At 36.8% G+C, this 13,934-nt stretch overlaps 1 pseudogene; it reads left to right on the top strand.

Annotated features, from left to right (window-relative positions):
* Window positions 1-2,787: 2,787 nt before the first annotated feature.
* Window positions 2,788-13,250, top strand: LOC109452093 (large ribosomal subunit protein uL15 pseudogene; annotated as a pseudogene).
* Window positions 13,251-13,934: the final 684 nt, after the last annotated feature.

Below are 13,934 nucleotides of genomic sequence, written 5' to 3'. Positions count from 1 at the left end.
CAGCTGTTGCTCTCCATTCCAGCTGTGGTAGAATTTTTGTAGTGGCCAGAGTGAATTGTACACATGCCATACTGAATTGTGTAGACAGAAGTCATAAAGTCCTGGAGCCCGTCCCAATGATGCATGCCATTTCAGTGAAAAATTATTCTATATAATCATATAGATGCAAATGCAGATATATACTCCCACAGTCTAGACTTGTTAACTCACTGCCATCTGTCTAAGACAAATTCTCTAAAGGAAACCAGAGTGGTGAGGCAAAGCGTGGGTTGCAAGTTGTGAAATTGAAACTCTTATTTTCAGGGTTTTTATTTTTATTTTTTGCTTTAGCAAGAAGACTCTAATTTAAATCAGACATTGAAAAAACTTATTCATGTCAGTTTACAGAATTTTGCTTAAACATTATTTCTCTAGCTTTTTTATTTTAAAAAGGGGATACTCGTTTGCCACCCACAAAAATAATTTGTTAAAATGCCAAGGAATGTAGATCAAAAACTGTTTGGTTAGGACATGTATGAGGACCTGGGCAATCATTTGAAATGACTCTTTTTTGGATAAAAATCTTCCTTAGTTCCCTTCCCATTCCCTTTTATTCCTCATTCCCACAATAATTATGAAATATTTTCATCATCGTGAGTTTTCCAGTATGACACCCCTCATTCTAATCTACACTTTCTTGCCCCTTACAGCACCTCATGCCGTTAAACAACGTGTCTATCCATATACTTCCCCTATTTTCAAACCTCCATTTTCTCATTCATAAGCAATCTACTTTAGTTGAAGAGAGAAGAGCCGCTTAAAATAATTTCCACTCAAATGAGAATCATTATGTTTATTAACCTGTTCTGTTGCCTTTTAATCTAGTCCAACACACCAAAGCATTATCTTTGGAGCCCTTATTGTAGTTTCTCCATTGCCCTGTCATTCATTCCAAGTCTCCTCTCTTTCTAACCCAAGTTCCACTAAACTTTGAAATCCTGGTGCAAGATCTGCATTGCAATTATGTTCCAGGCAGTTTTGACTTGGGGTTCCATGTTCTTGGCTCTGAGTCTTGGCTTTCCACCTGTCGAGGTGGGACTTGATTGACTCCTCCAACTCTCCTGTATTGTAGAAACCTGTCATCCACACTAGCCACCTGGGTGGGGCCATGATCAGGGCACTCTGACAGCCTCCTGTGGAGTGGCAGAAGCCTGGGAGGGATGAAGGACTAGATTCAAATGTGGAGTTGCCTTTAACTCTCCCATGCTTATTATACTTGGAAGAAGTGTTTTGGATTAAAACTCAAGAGATCTTCTTTCTAACCCAAATTTTTTACTTACTTATTGTGTTTTTGGATAAGTCAGTCCACCCCACTCAAAAAAAAAAAAAAAAAAAAAAAAAAAAAGTACCACAAATTGAGACTTTAAAATTTGGAATTATTAGAAGTTATTTGATAAGAATATTTCCTCCATGCCATACCCAAGACAGATTCCCATCCAGATGAGAATGTTTATGAGCATTCAAAAACAATGCTTTCAATGTTCTTGACTTTCACGACACTCAATCAAATCATTCTTTGACAGATTTCCAGGCTAAGTAGGAAGCTAGCTAATGTTTATGAAGCATCTATTATTGTTAGATTATTTGTATATGTTATTTCGTTTTAACGCACAGTATTCTGCCACAATAGATGCTATTTGTAGATGGTGGAGCTGAGGCAGAGATTTTAAATAACTTTTAAATAAATGGACTACCGCAGTGTGGACAGATTGTTTGAATCCAGTCTGTGAGTCTGATCTCCCTCCTCATTCAGGTATGCCACACCAGCTCTTGGCATTTCCTACCCTCTGCAGATATGGAATCTACAACGAACTCTATACTTGTTTGTACTGATGCTTATTTGACAGTGTCAGCCATGAATTAGAAAATCATGCAATTCCAGGGTTGTAAAGCCATTTCAGTGCCATTCGGTTCCGCTTCCTTACAAGATTTGCATGCATTCTATAGTCATTGTTTCCTTATTAATAAAGAATATCCTGTTCATCGGGCTACCCGACCAACATGAGATGAAGAGACTAACATGCCGCGATCATGCTGTCTGAAACTGATAGAACCTTCTGCAGAGTGCTTTAGATGTTTTTTCTTTCTCAAAATAGAGGATCATTGGAGATAGAAATAACAAGTGCTAAAGCAGAAATAGTTCTGAGGTTAGTGTTTCCATTTCACTACAGAGATATGTGGAATGAGTAAAAGCCAAATTGGGGGGGAAATAAAAGTTTGTGTGTTCCAATTTGCACTGCTCTGCAATCAGGTGGCCATGATATTATGACTTTATTAACATTCAATTAAGCTGGAGTGGAGATATGAGACCCAAATTCACAGCACTTTTGGTAGGCTAACCCAAATTTTCCAAACTTCACAATAGTCAGCTTTGACAGTTTTAAGCCGCATCTAGATTTGGACGACTATTGTAGGAGTTAGATGAGAATCCCCACCCTCACCTCCAGCGGAGGAACAACTTAGTGTGCTCACAATGACGTGGCCTAGTTGTCAGGAAAGGCGACAAGCCTGGGATATCAAGCTTTTCCTTCTATCAATCTTGCTGGTTCTTCAAGGCCTAGTTCTTCCATATATTTCTTTCTGATCACACCTACACAGACTGGTATATTTTACTTTTGAAATCCTATTTAAACTCACATAAACCTTTAATTTCATTGTTTTAGTTTTCTGCTCTTATTTTCCTTTTAATATATGATATTCAAGGGAGACATCTATGTGGTACTTATTATCATGGTAGACATCGTTACCATGGTAACACGTAGGTACTCAATAAACTGTCGCCAAATAAAAGCCACACGTTTCACTTACACACCTGTTACCTCTGAATAAAACCAAAGAGATATGTAAAATGAGAAGACTCATTTGAATAGACCAGGTGTTCTAAACACAAACCAGGTGTTTTGTTGAATGTGAGTGTATGCTATATTTAATACAATCTAGAAAGACTTTGCCCTGGTCTGTCAAGACCTTGGGTGAGCATCTAACCAATAACTGTCCCAGTCACCGAAAGAAATGATTCCCCAGTATCTGAGTGGTGCATTTCTTCCTGGATCAGGCTGTCTGTTTAATCACTTTCCAACAGGCTCCTCTGTCCACTTGATCTACATTAATTATTTTAACCGACATCCTTGTTAAGTGAAATTGTTTTTCCTAGCCAGACTATAAATAGCCTCTACCTTATTCATCATTTATCTCTTTGGAGATCACACTGGCTGTATTTATAAAGAAAGAAAGTCATGTGTTGGCCAAGATACAGAAAGCAGGCCTCTCTAGGGACAAAGAAATTTCACAGTTATTGGAGAGACAGAGCTTATTTATTTATTTTTTTCTTGACAACACACCCAGGATAGGGCATCGGGCTTTCTTTTAAATGTGAAAGATTGCTTTTTGTAGTGTTCTTTCTCTGTTATCCAAAGAGGAGGCAAAGGAGAAATACTAGTAATAAGGGAAAATCAACAGGAATAACGGAAATTAATAGTGCCTCATCTTCTGTGACCTCTTCTCAACCACACACACAAAGAAAGTATTTCAAGATTAAAATGCATTTTAAAAGAGAAGAACAAACATGGGATAAGCTTACTGTGATTATATGTAAAAGGGTTAACATTAATTAACTTCTCAGTGTCTTTCTCAGCATTAAATGTTCATTTACAGTTTTTTTTTTCCTGCATGTCTTATCTCCACAGAAAAGATCTCTGAAAAGCTAGGATCAGATCAAATTCTAGGATCTCTTAGAAGTGCATAGTCTCTATGTTAGACTTGGGTACGACCACTCTTGATTCATACGTCTACAACTTTTTTTTTTTTTTAAATGTCACTTCGCCTGGGCATCGTATTGACTATTCAGAGGCTGACCAGCAAAAAATCAATGAGGTTGTCACTTTCTCTTGTTAAAACAATTCTGCTGTCAAGTTGATTATTTCACTGATCTTAATTAACAAGTGAATTTCATGGGCCAATCTACAGTCTACTTGGTCATGTGGCAATTAGCTATCATCACCATTGAGAATGTATATTAAACAAAATAAAGGGAAAAGCACAAGCACTCTATTTTTAAAAAAATTTATTAGGGTGACAATTGTTAGTGAAATTACATAGATTTCAGGTGTACAATTCTGTATTACATCATCTATATATTCCATTGTGTGTTCACCACCCAGAGTCAGTTCTCCTTCCATCACCATATATTTGATCCCCCTTACCCTCATCTCCCACCCCCCATCCCCCTTACCCTCTGGTAACCACTAAACTACAAACACTCTATTTTGAAACTAAACTACATGCACTCTATTTTGACCAAAAGGGCTTTACAGACAACACCTGGGTACTATTCCAGCTTTTCTTCTAAGTAGGTTTTTTTTTGTGTGTGTGTGTGTGTTTCTGTTTGTTTGTTTGTTTGTTTGTTTTTTAATAGCTTCAACATTTTAGTTTTGTTCTTTGCATGGATACAGTGGATAGAAAATTAATTGACTCATTTCTAGCCTTATTTAAGTTTATGCTGTGAGTTTTCAAAAATTGGAGTAGCTAGAATTTCTGGTTGATAGTATTCTCTACCCTTTGATATCACTCCACTTCTCCCTTATTTGATTATTTAGCAGTTTTTACCTCCCGCCTACCTACTGCATCTACAATTTCAAAGTGAAACAGATCCTGGAATTTTATCAATTATAAAAGCTCAGAGGAAATATTATTTCATAAGTTTATTTCAAGGAAAAGAAAGTTTCCATAGTAGTCAAAATTCTTTTAGTAGCAACCAAATGATTCTTGACTAACACTAGATTATATTTTTAAAAAGTATATATCAGCTATCAGTGTTAACAAACCACCCCAGTACTCAGTGGCTTATAGTAACAATCATTTATTTTCTTTTAAGACTTGGTGGGTCAGCTTGTCTTGGCTTCTTACTATGTGTTGTGTTTGAGTCTGTTCCATGTATATAAATTATAAAGCCCAAGCTGAAAGCACAAGCAGCACTTTTCATGTTTGTGAAAGAAGCACCAGAGGACAAGACCAACAAGGCAAATACATTTTAAGCCTCTGTTTACATCACATTTGTTAAAATCCTATCTGCAAAGTAAGTCATGGGGAAGAACTCAACATCAAAGTATAGGGGAGACATAACCCTCCCATGAGGGTGGTAGAAAGGGCAGGGGTACTTTGAACAGTGATCTAAACCTCTATAACAGGCATTATATTGGTTTATGCATCTGGGCAGTCCAAAGACGGTGAATTGAACTGTGTGCATGGCCACGTCCAGATCATATCACCATCTTTTTCTCTCTCTTGCTTTCACTCCCTCCATCTTCCATCTTGGATCTCTCAGCATGCTGATTTTGTTCTCAGGCAGGTTTCCCAACATGACTAAAAATATAATGTCTGGTAGTTTGAGGCTTATATTCTTGTGTACTATTATCCAAATGGAAAAAAAAGACTTTTCCTCCTCTAGAATCCATACATCAAACCTCAAGAGAAAAGTCTCAGCAGTGTAACTGATTATTTTAATATGTCTAGCCCCTATCAACCATGAAAATCAGGGGAACAGTGTATGCGAAGGATAAACCTAAGTCAACCCATGTGTTGAGAAAGTGAGGCATGAGAATTGACAGTCTCAGTGAAGATGGGGCAAGATGGGACCACAAACGTGAACTGGGTGGTTGTTATAAGCAAAAGGAGTGATTAATGCTGAATAGACTAAAACAAAAACTGTCCATGAGACAGAACATACTGTATAATTTATATGAGTACATATTATATAAAATATAATTATACTGGCTCCACAAAAAAGAATAGATGTAGAATGGAATTTGTCCATTAAAAAAAGTTCAGATCCACTGTGTATTTGAGTTTTCAGCAAGGAAGACGACTCCCTGAATTCCAGAGTGCAAAGATATCATTTCACTTGAGTCTCACAGAAAAAAAAAAAAAAAAAAAAAAAAAAAAAAGATTGTGTTTACTTAATTGTATATATTTATAAAAATAACATCTATATTTAATGTAAATGGTTATAATGAGATTCTGATAAAAATTCTTCAGTTGCCAGGGAGTTTAGAGATCATATAATATAGCACACATTTAAAAATGAGGAAATGGAGCCATCAAGTTAATAACTGATTTTGCCAAAGCCATAGCTGGATATTGACAGGACCCAGCCAGATTAGACTATGTATATTAAAATAAGCAAAAAGACTAATTTGGGATTAGATTCAACCAGAACCATTGCCTAAATGGATCAAATTAACAAGAGGAATGGGGAGTTTCCTCTTGATTCCTTAATTTATAAAAGCAAACCACCCCTTTCTAGACCACATTCCAATTACAGAAGACTGAAAGGACTAATCACACCAATTTTCCACAATTCAGAGATTGGCAGGGATGCTGAAATACATACCCTGATGACACATGCCCAGAGTTTAAACAATTACATATCTCTCAGGCTCTCCAAATTTCATCACAAATATCTAGCCAAAGTCATGCACTTGGTTGGCAATCTAGTAAAGCCTTGCACTTGACAAAATAAACTTCAAACTTTAATTTCCTGATTTTGTTCCTGTAGGGTATTTTGGGATAGTAGATGAATGAAAGATGTGCAAAATACAGGGTCAGAGTGAAGAACAGTGAAGTTCAGTTAAAGAAGTAGTATATGTATTTATGAGTGTGAAAATCACATTGGCAGAGATTACAACAGTATCTGTTTCCTTTCTGGGAGGGCAGGCATAACACCATATGCATGGTGTACATATGCCCACCTGACAACTTTTAGAGGAGAAGAGGGAAAACAAAGACTTCTACTTCAGTTAGAGTGTTAACTGAATTGTGTTCTATTCTTTCTCACTTTGACCAGAGCCAATTTAAGCAGATCTTCATTTTCTTCTCATGCTCCATTTCCACCAAATGTCTTTTTAGTTCAGATAAAGCCTCTCTCAGCCAGACTTTACTTCTGTCTTGCACTGGCATAATTACAGAAAATTGCACTGTTTGCTCAATTTTTGCAAATTGAGCTAATGCAAAACTATGTAAATTATTTACCAAAAAGGAGCAAAATCAAACAAGTAAATGGGTTTGTGCTGCACATTAAGGGAGCAGAGTGGCAACAGCCAGCATTTTGGTTACAAAGCCAGCTTGATTAATTCAGCCTAGGGCTACACGGTGGGACCACCTTTGCTTGGCTCCAGTGAGCATTAGAAGGGGTGCCCCTCACTCCACTCTCCAAAACCCTAATCAAATGTTTCCAGCTTATGAGTTAGCTGGAAGATTTGAAGAGGTCAATATTTTGCAGTTTGATTAACTCAATACTTTCTTCCTCCTACTGCTTCTATTCTTCCACATTTTTTTTTTTTTTCTTTTCCTTCTTTGTCTTGCCTTTTTATCCTTTCCTTCTTTCTCTTCTCCTCCTTCATCATAAAGAAGTTGGCATTCTGGAATGATTATTAACTAACAGTACAACTTTTAATGCCACGTTTTGTTTTGTTTGTCTCTTTGTCCATCATCCTTTCTAGGTCCTTTACGCACTCATACTGTCTTGAGATTTCGTGTTTTTAATTTTTTTTCTCTCCCCACTTTCTCCGGACAATTGTACTGATGGTCACCGCTTCAACTTTCACCTCCAGAAAGACAACTAATAAATCTTAGAACTTGTCAATTTTACTAATGTTCGGCATCACATCCCCTCTTTCAATCTGCCTATAGAGTTGAATATCACTGTCTGGTTGTCCGACCATCTACAAAACTTCAAACAAAATTGTTCTTGCAAGCATTTTTCTCTGTTTTCCATATTTTCCTTTATAGGAGCACCATTCTCTTAGGTACCAGAACTCATAATATCAGAATCATATTTGATACTTTCTTCTCTTTTATTAAGTTAAATCAATGCTATTTAAAAACTCTTTTCCTTTAAATGGGTTTTTTGTTCGTGTTCAATATTTGATTCACTCACTGCACCCCTTCACTCTCAGTATCCCTTATCTTCTGCAGACTTTGACTGAACTTCCTGGTGTTGTGCTCATTGTCTAGTTCATCCATTACCTTTTAAGGAATAATCCTCTACTGTGAGACTCCATCCACCCACTTGGTCAGTACTGATGATGAAAGAGTCCATGGTGGCTGTGGCTCTTAGAAAGCTTAGAACCACATTTGGGAACACCTTTAACCGATTTAAAGAAAACACATCATGGGTTAAGAACTGACCTCACATTTAGCTCCATTTTATCTTTACTATGTTTACTTTGTTGTTTAAATTTTGTCCGTTCCCCTTTTAAAATTTTATTTAATCATGTTTTAAGACTTTTTGAAGCTGTTATAAATCCGGTTGCTCCAGTCATCGAATGCCTTGCAATAGACTGTGCCAAACATTGTGGCATTAAACAAAAACAGTCATTTATTATTATTATCTCTAGTAGTTTTTTTGTTTGTTTGTTTTTGTTTGTTTGTTTGGGTTTTTTTGGGGGGCGGGTGGGGGTGGTGACTGATTGGGATCAGTTAGCAGTTATTACTCAGGGTGTCTCATGTAGCTAGAATAAGACAGACACTGGCTGAGGCTGAAGTGGTCTCCAAGTCTTCCTTACTCATATATTTGGCACCTGAGCTGAGAAGGCACAGATGGCTGGCAGCAGAACATATGGAGATCCTCAGGCATCTCTCTTTATCTCTATGTGGTCTCTCTAGCGTGGCAGATTTAGATTGGCTGGACTTCTTAAAGGGTGACTCAGGGATCAAAAAGTACGTATCTTGAGAGTCAGGTAGAATCTGTACCATCTTGTATGACCTAAACTAGGACCTCACATAGCATAACTTGTACACCATCCTATTAGTGAAGTCAGCCACAAAAGCTGATTTGTGTTCAAGGCGGAGAGATTTAGATTCCACCTCTTGATGGAGGAGTTGCAAGGTTCTGGAAGACTACATGCAATATGAGAAGTTATTGCATTCATTGTAGGAAAATGCAATCTGTCATACTAGATTAAGATAGAGCATAAGTAAAAATGTTAAAAATATAATATATCTTGCCACCTCGCGTGTTTGTCACTTATTAACCCAGCTTTCTAAAGATTAATCTCCCTATCACATAAAACTTATCCTGTAACACTCTTCCAATCAAAAGACAACCATTTCCACTTTCTTGATATGTTATGTTGTGTCCTGTGATAAAGACGTTTCTGTGGTCAAAAATCACCAAAATATTTAAATAAGTTTCTATAACACAAGACTTGTAAGCATGCATTGCATGTCTTTAAGAAGGACGTAAGTTTTAAACAATATTCTCACAATAGTCAATGGCATTTTTTTGTTCAGAGTCCTTATCAACATTTGTTTTGCACTTCTGTTAAATGCACTGTGGAAAGCATCAATCTATAGGACTGTCACTGCTCCTTATGGACAGGATAATCACATAATCTGCTATCTAAACCAAAAGGTTGCTATTAATAATAGGTGATAAGTGCTCTAGACACCCCAGGATGAATGTCTCTACTCATGTGGCATTGTACTCTCCATGCTGCATCCTACACCATCTTCACAACCTCATTCCCCGGTACTTAGCTGCATATATCTACTCCCCTGCTACTCGCAGAATTTTGGACATAGTGCATTCTTTCCACTCTCTGTGCCTGTTTATTTGGTCACCTCTACAGAGCTCTCCCCTTCCCATCAGGGAACTTTTTAAGTCTTCCAGTGAAAGTTGTCACCCTCTTCAATGAATCTTCATGGCACTTCCCCAAGAAAAACTCTGTTCCAACTTATACTACAGCTAGCTGTACCCATGCCTTCACCTTCCTTTACATTGTGAGATGCATGAGTGTTGGGTTACTATTTTATTTTTTTGAATTGATAGGCATCGAACCACATCAGATCCTATCTACAGACAGATACATATTTCTTGCATATTGAACTATTAGAGTGGAAGTCGTTTTTACTCAAATATGATTAATTAAGAACGGCTTGGGAGATTCACATATCAGCCTTTCCTAGTGCTGATTGTCAAGGGAGATTTGAGAGAAGACATTGCCCAAATCTTTGAAAGGGAGGGGAAAGCCACACCAGTGATATGATAAGTTCAAATGCATGCAAATGTCCAAAGCAACCAATTAATGCACTAAAAATCTATCAACGTTATTGGCATTATGACTATTGACATAAAAGCCTATAAAAATATATTGTCATTATTATAGTCTTGCTTTTCAGAAAAGGTAAGGGGGGGGTTAGAAGTAATTGACTAGATCACGTAGAAGTGGGGTGGGAAGAAGAGTATGCGCTTCCATCAGACAGCACTTTTATTTCCTATTTCACCTTAATTGTCTTAATTGTACTACCTGCCATAAAAACCTGAGTTGTTTTCTGGTTTCCAAATTTGAAAGGGGGAAGGGGGGCTGAAAGATACTCTATACTCAAAGTGAATTATAAGAAAACTAGAGAGCAGGAATATTCATGTTTATCTATTTTTATATATTCCCACAGTGCACTGGACTGACTAATCAGTTTAGTTTACAGATGGCTCAAAAGCCTATCTTCAGAGACTTGGGTGTCTCTCTCAACTTCTGGAGGAAGAGCCCACCTTTTAAAAAGAAAAATAAAACTGGGGATATCTGAGTTGTAGACAACCCCAACGGAGAAGATGTAAGAGGATGCAGAAAGGGATAAAAGCTTGAAAAAGAGAAAAGAATGACCTACATAATTAAGTTACTTTGAAGGCAGGAAGGATAGTGTAGTGGTGAGAAGCCTAGACATCTGAGGGAAACAAATACACAGGTGAGCAAAGCAGGAAGGAGCCTTGAAGCCAAAGAAAAGACGTTTACATTTTAAAAAGGATACCAGGGGTTTAGCTTGAGGGGACAAATGACCTGATTATTGAAGAGCAGGGAGATTACCTTGTCAGAAATATTCTGAGTTAAGAGCAAGTACAAGCTATGAGAAAATTTTGTTTCTCAGGTGTTCATATAAGGGATATTGAGCAACACTATGAATGATAGTCTACTGTCTCTATTTATAGGAGAAAAAAAGTGGAAAATTAACATACGTGATCAGTTACTCGCTTGATCTTCAGGAAAAATCAAGAGGTATTAATAATTGTCAGTGTTAATCTACACAGACAAATCTATAATAAGTTATTGTAGCCACTAGAAAATTTATTACAATCCTTCAAATTCCCATGTATCTTTTATCCAGTTGTCCAGGTTCTGTTCCTAATTCAATAGGAGGCCATCCTAAATATTGAATTATTAATTTAATGGGGAGGCCTGGCATTCATGGTGCGTAGTTTTTCAAACTCTAAAAGCTGAGTCTTCTTCACACTTCTCTTATCACTCACACTCCCTGCCTCAGCAAGTCCATCCTTTCCTACGATTAGAACTACCAGGCATAAGAAGATAGCTCACAAATACTCATATTCAGGAGCCATCTTCTCACCTGACATATTCTCCTAAATATTCCCAATATACTTTAATGTTGATATAGTTAAAACTAAACTTGATATAGTCATCTTACATGTTTCTTATCTTTACAAATGCCCCATCATACACCCAACTTATACAATCTGTAAACTAGGAATCACCCTGAGATTAATGATGCATGCTTGATTCTAAATGTTATTCATATTACTGTCTAAATATGCTTTTATCCTATCTACTTCATTCACAATTTGGATGCCTTTTATTTTGTTCTCTTGCCTGATTTCTCTGGCTAGAACTTCCAACCAACACTATGTTGGATAACAGTGGTGATGGGGGCATCTCTCTCTTGTTCCTGATCTTAGAGGAAAGGCTTTCAGGTTTTCACCATTAAGTATGATATTAGCCGAGGGTTTGTCATATATGGCCTTTATTATGTTGAGATACTTTATTTCTATATCCACTTTATTGTTTTAATCATACATGGATGTTGTATCTTATCAAATACTTTTTCTATAGCGATTGATATTATCACATGATTTTTATCCTTTGTTTATGTGGTGTATTGCATTGATCAATTTGTGGGTGTTGAACCATCGTTTTGTCCCTGGAATGAAATTTATTTGATCATGATGTAAAATTTTCTTAATGTATTGCTGTATTTGATTTGCTAGTATTTTGTTTAGGATTTTTTTGTCTGTGTTCATTAGAGATATTGGTCTGTAGTTTTCTATTTCTGTGTTATATTTACCAGGTTTTGGTATCAGGGTAATGTTGGCTTCATAAAATGAGTTACGAGGTATTGTCTTTTATTTAATTTTTGGAAGATTTTGAGGAGAGATATTAAATCATCTTTGAATGTTTGGTAGAATTCACTAGTGAAGCCATCTGGTCATGGGCTTTTGCTTTTGGGGAGGTTTTAGATGACTGTTTCAATTTCCTTACTATTGATCGGTCTATTTAGATTTTCCAGTTTTTGATGATTCAGCTTATTCTATATATTTCTAAGACTTGTCCATTTCTTCAAGGGTATTGAATTTGGTGGCATATAGTCCTTCATAGTATTTTTGGATGATTCTTTGTATTTCTGTGGCATTCGTGATAACTTCCCCACTTTCATTTCTGATTTTATTTATTTATGTCTTTTCTCTTTTTTTCTTAGTGAGTCTAGCCAATGGTTCATTAATTTTATTAATCTTTTCGAAGAACCAGCATGTTGTTGCATTAATTTCTTTTCTATTGTCTTTTTGTTCTCTATTTAATTTAGTTCTTCTCTGATTTGTATTATTCCCTTCCTTCTGCAGATTTGGGGGTTTCATTTGTCCTTCTTTTTCTAGTTCTTTAAGATGTAATGTTAGGGGTCCTTCATCCTAGCTCATGACATACCATCCAGATGGAGGAAAACTCAGAAACTTCGGGTCCACATGAGCCATGGCCACGGCCACATCAGCAAGCACTGGAAGCACCCAGGAGGCTGAGGTAATGCTGGTGGCATGCATCACCTCAGGATCAACTGTGACAAATATCACCCAGGTTACTTTGAGAAAGTTGGTATGAGGCATAACCACTTAAAGAAGAACCAGAGCTTCTGCCAAACTGTCAGCCTTGATAAACTGTGGACCTTGGTCAGGGAGCAGACACAGGTAAATACTGCCAGAAACAAAACTGGAGCTGCTCCTATCATTGATGTGGTGCAACTGGGCTACTTACTAAAAAGTTCTGGGGATGGGAAAGCTCTGAAAGCAGCCAGTCATTGTGAAGGACAAATTCTTCTGCAGAAGAGCTGAGGAGAAGATTAAGGGTGTTGAAAGAGTCTGTGTCCTGGTAGCTTAAAGCCACATGGACGGAAGTTCATTAAATACTCTGGCATTTTTTTGTTTTTTGTTTTTTTTAATGTAATGTTAGTTTGTTTATTTGGGATTTTTCTTCTTTCTTGAGATAGGGCTATAATGATATACATTTCTCTGTTAATTCTGCTTTCACAGCATCCCAATAATTTTGATATATTTTCATTCTCATTTATTTCTATGTATGTTTTGATCTTTCTAGTTCTCTTCATATTTACTTCTACAACTTTTGTCCAGTTGACCTCTTTCCCCACCCCCTAGGATTTTTATCTCAGCCCCTTTATTGGTCTATCTTTATCTCTTGTCCACTAATAAAATCCCTTTTCTATATTTTAGTCAATGTTATATTCAAAATGCAAATTTGAATCATAACCATTTTCAGTTTAAAATTATTCACAACTCATTTTTCTTAAACTCTACTTAATTTATTAACTTGGCTTTCAAGATCTCATATGATATGATCCCTAACAACCCCTCCAGCTTTATCCACCTCATGCTTCCTGTTTCCATTACTCCAGTCTTTTGTTTGTTCCTTTCAGACTCTGGGATCAAACTTCCCTTCCATCTCAGTAACATGGCACTTACTCTGCCTCCAACATAGAAAGGTCTTCCCTATTATCAGTCATTACTCTCATTGTGCAATAGTCAGGTCTTCAGGAAGAGGTCCTTA

This window comes from Rhinolophus sinicus, chromosome 4 (assembly GCF_057876585.1).
Source record: "Rhinolophus sinicus isolate RSI-liver-muscle chromosome 4, RSI-T2T, whole genome shotgun sequence".
NCBI lineage: Eukaryota > Metazoa > Chordata > Mammalia > Chiroptera > Rhinolophidae > Rhinolophus > Rhinolophus sinicus.
The sequence above is the reverse complement of the archived record's forward strand: the minus strand, read 5'-3'. Positions and strand labels throughout refer to the sequence as shown.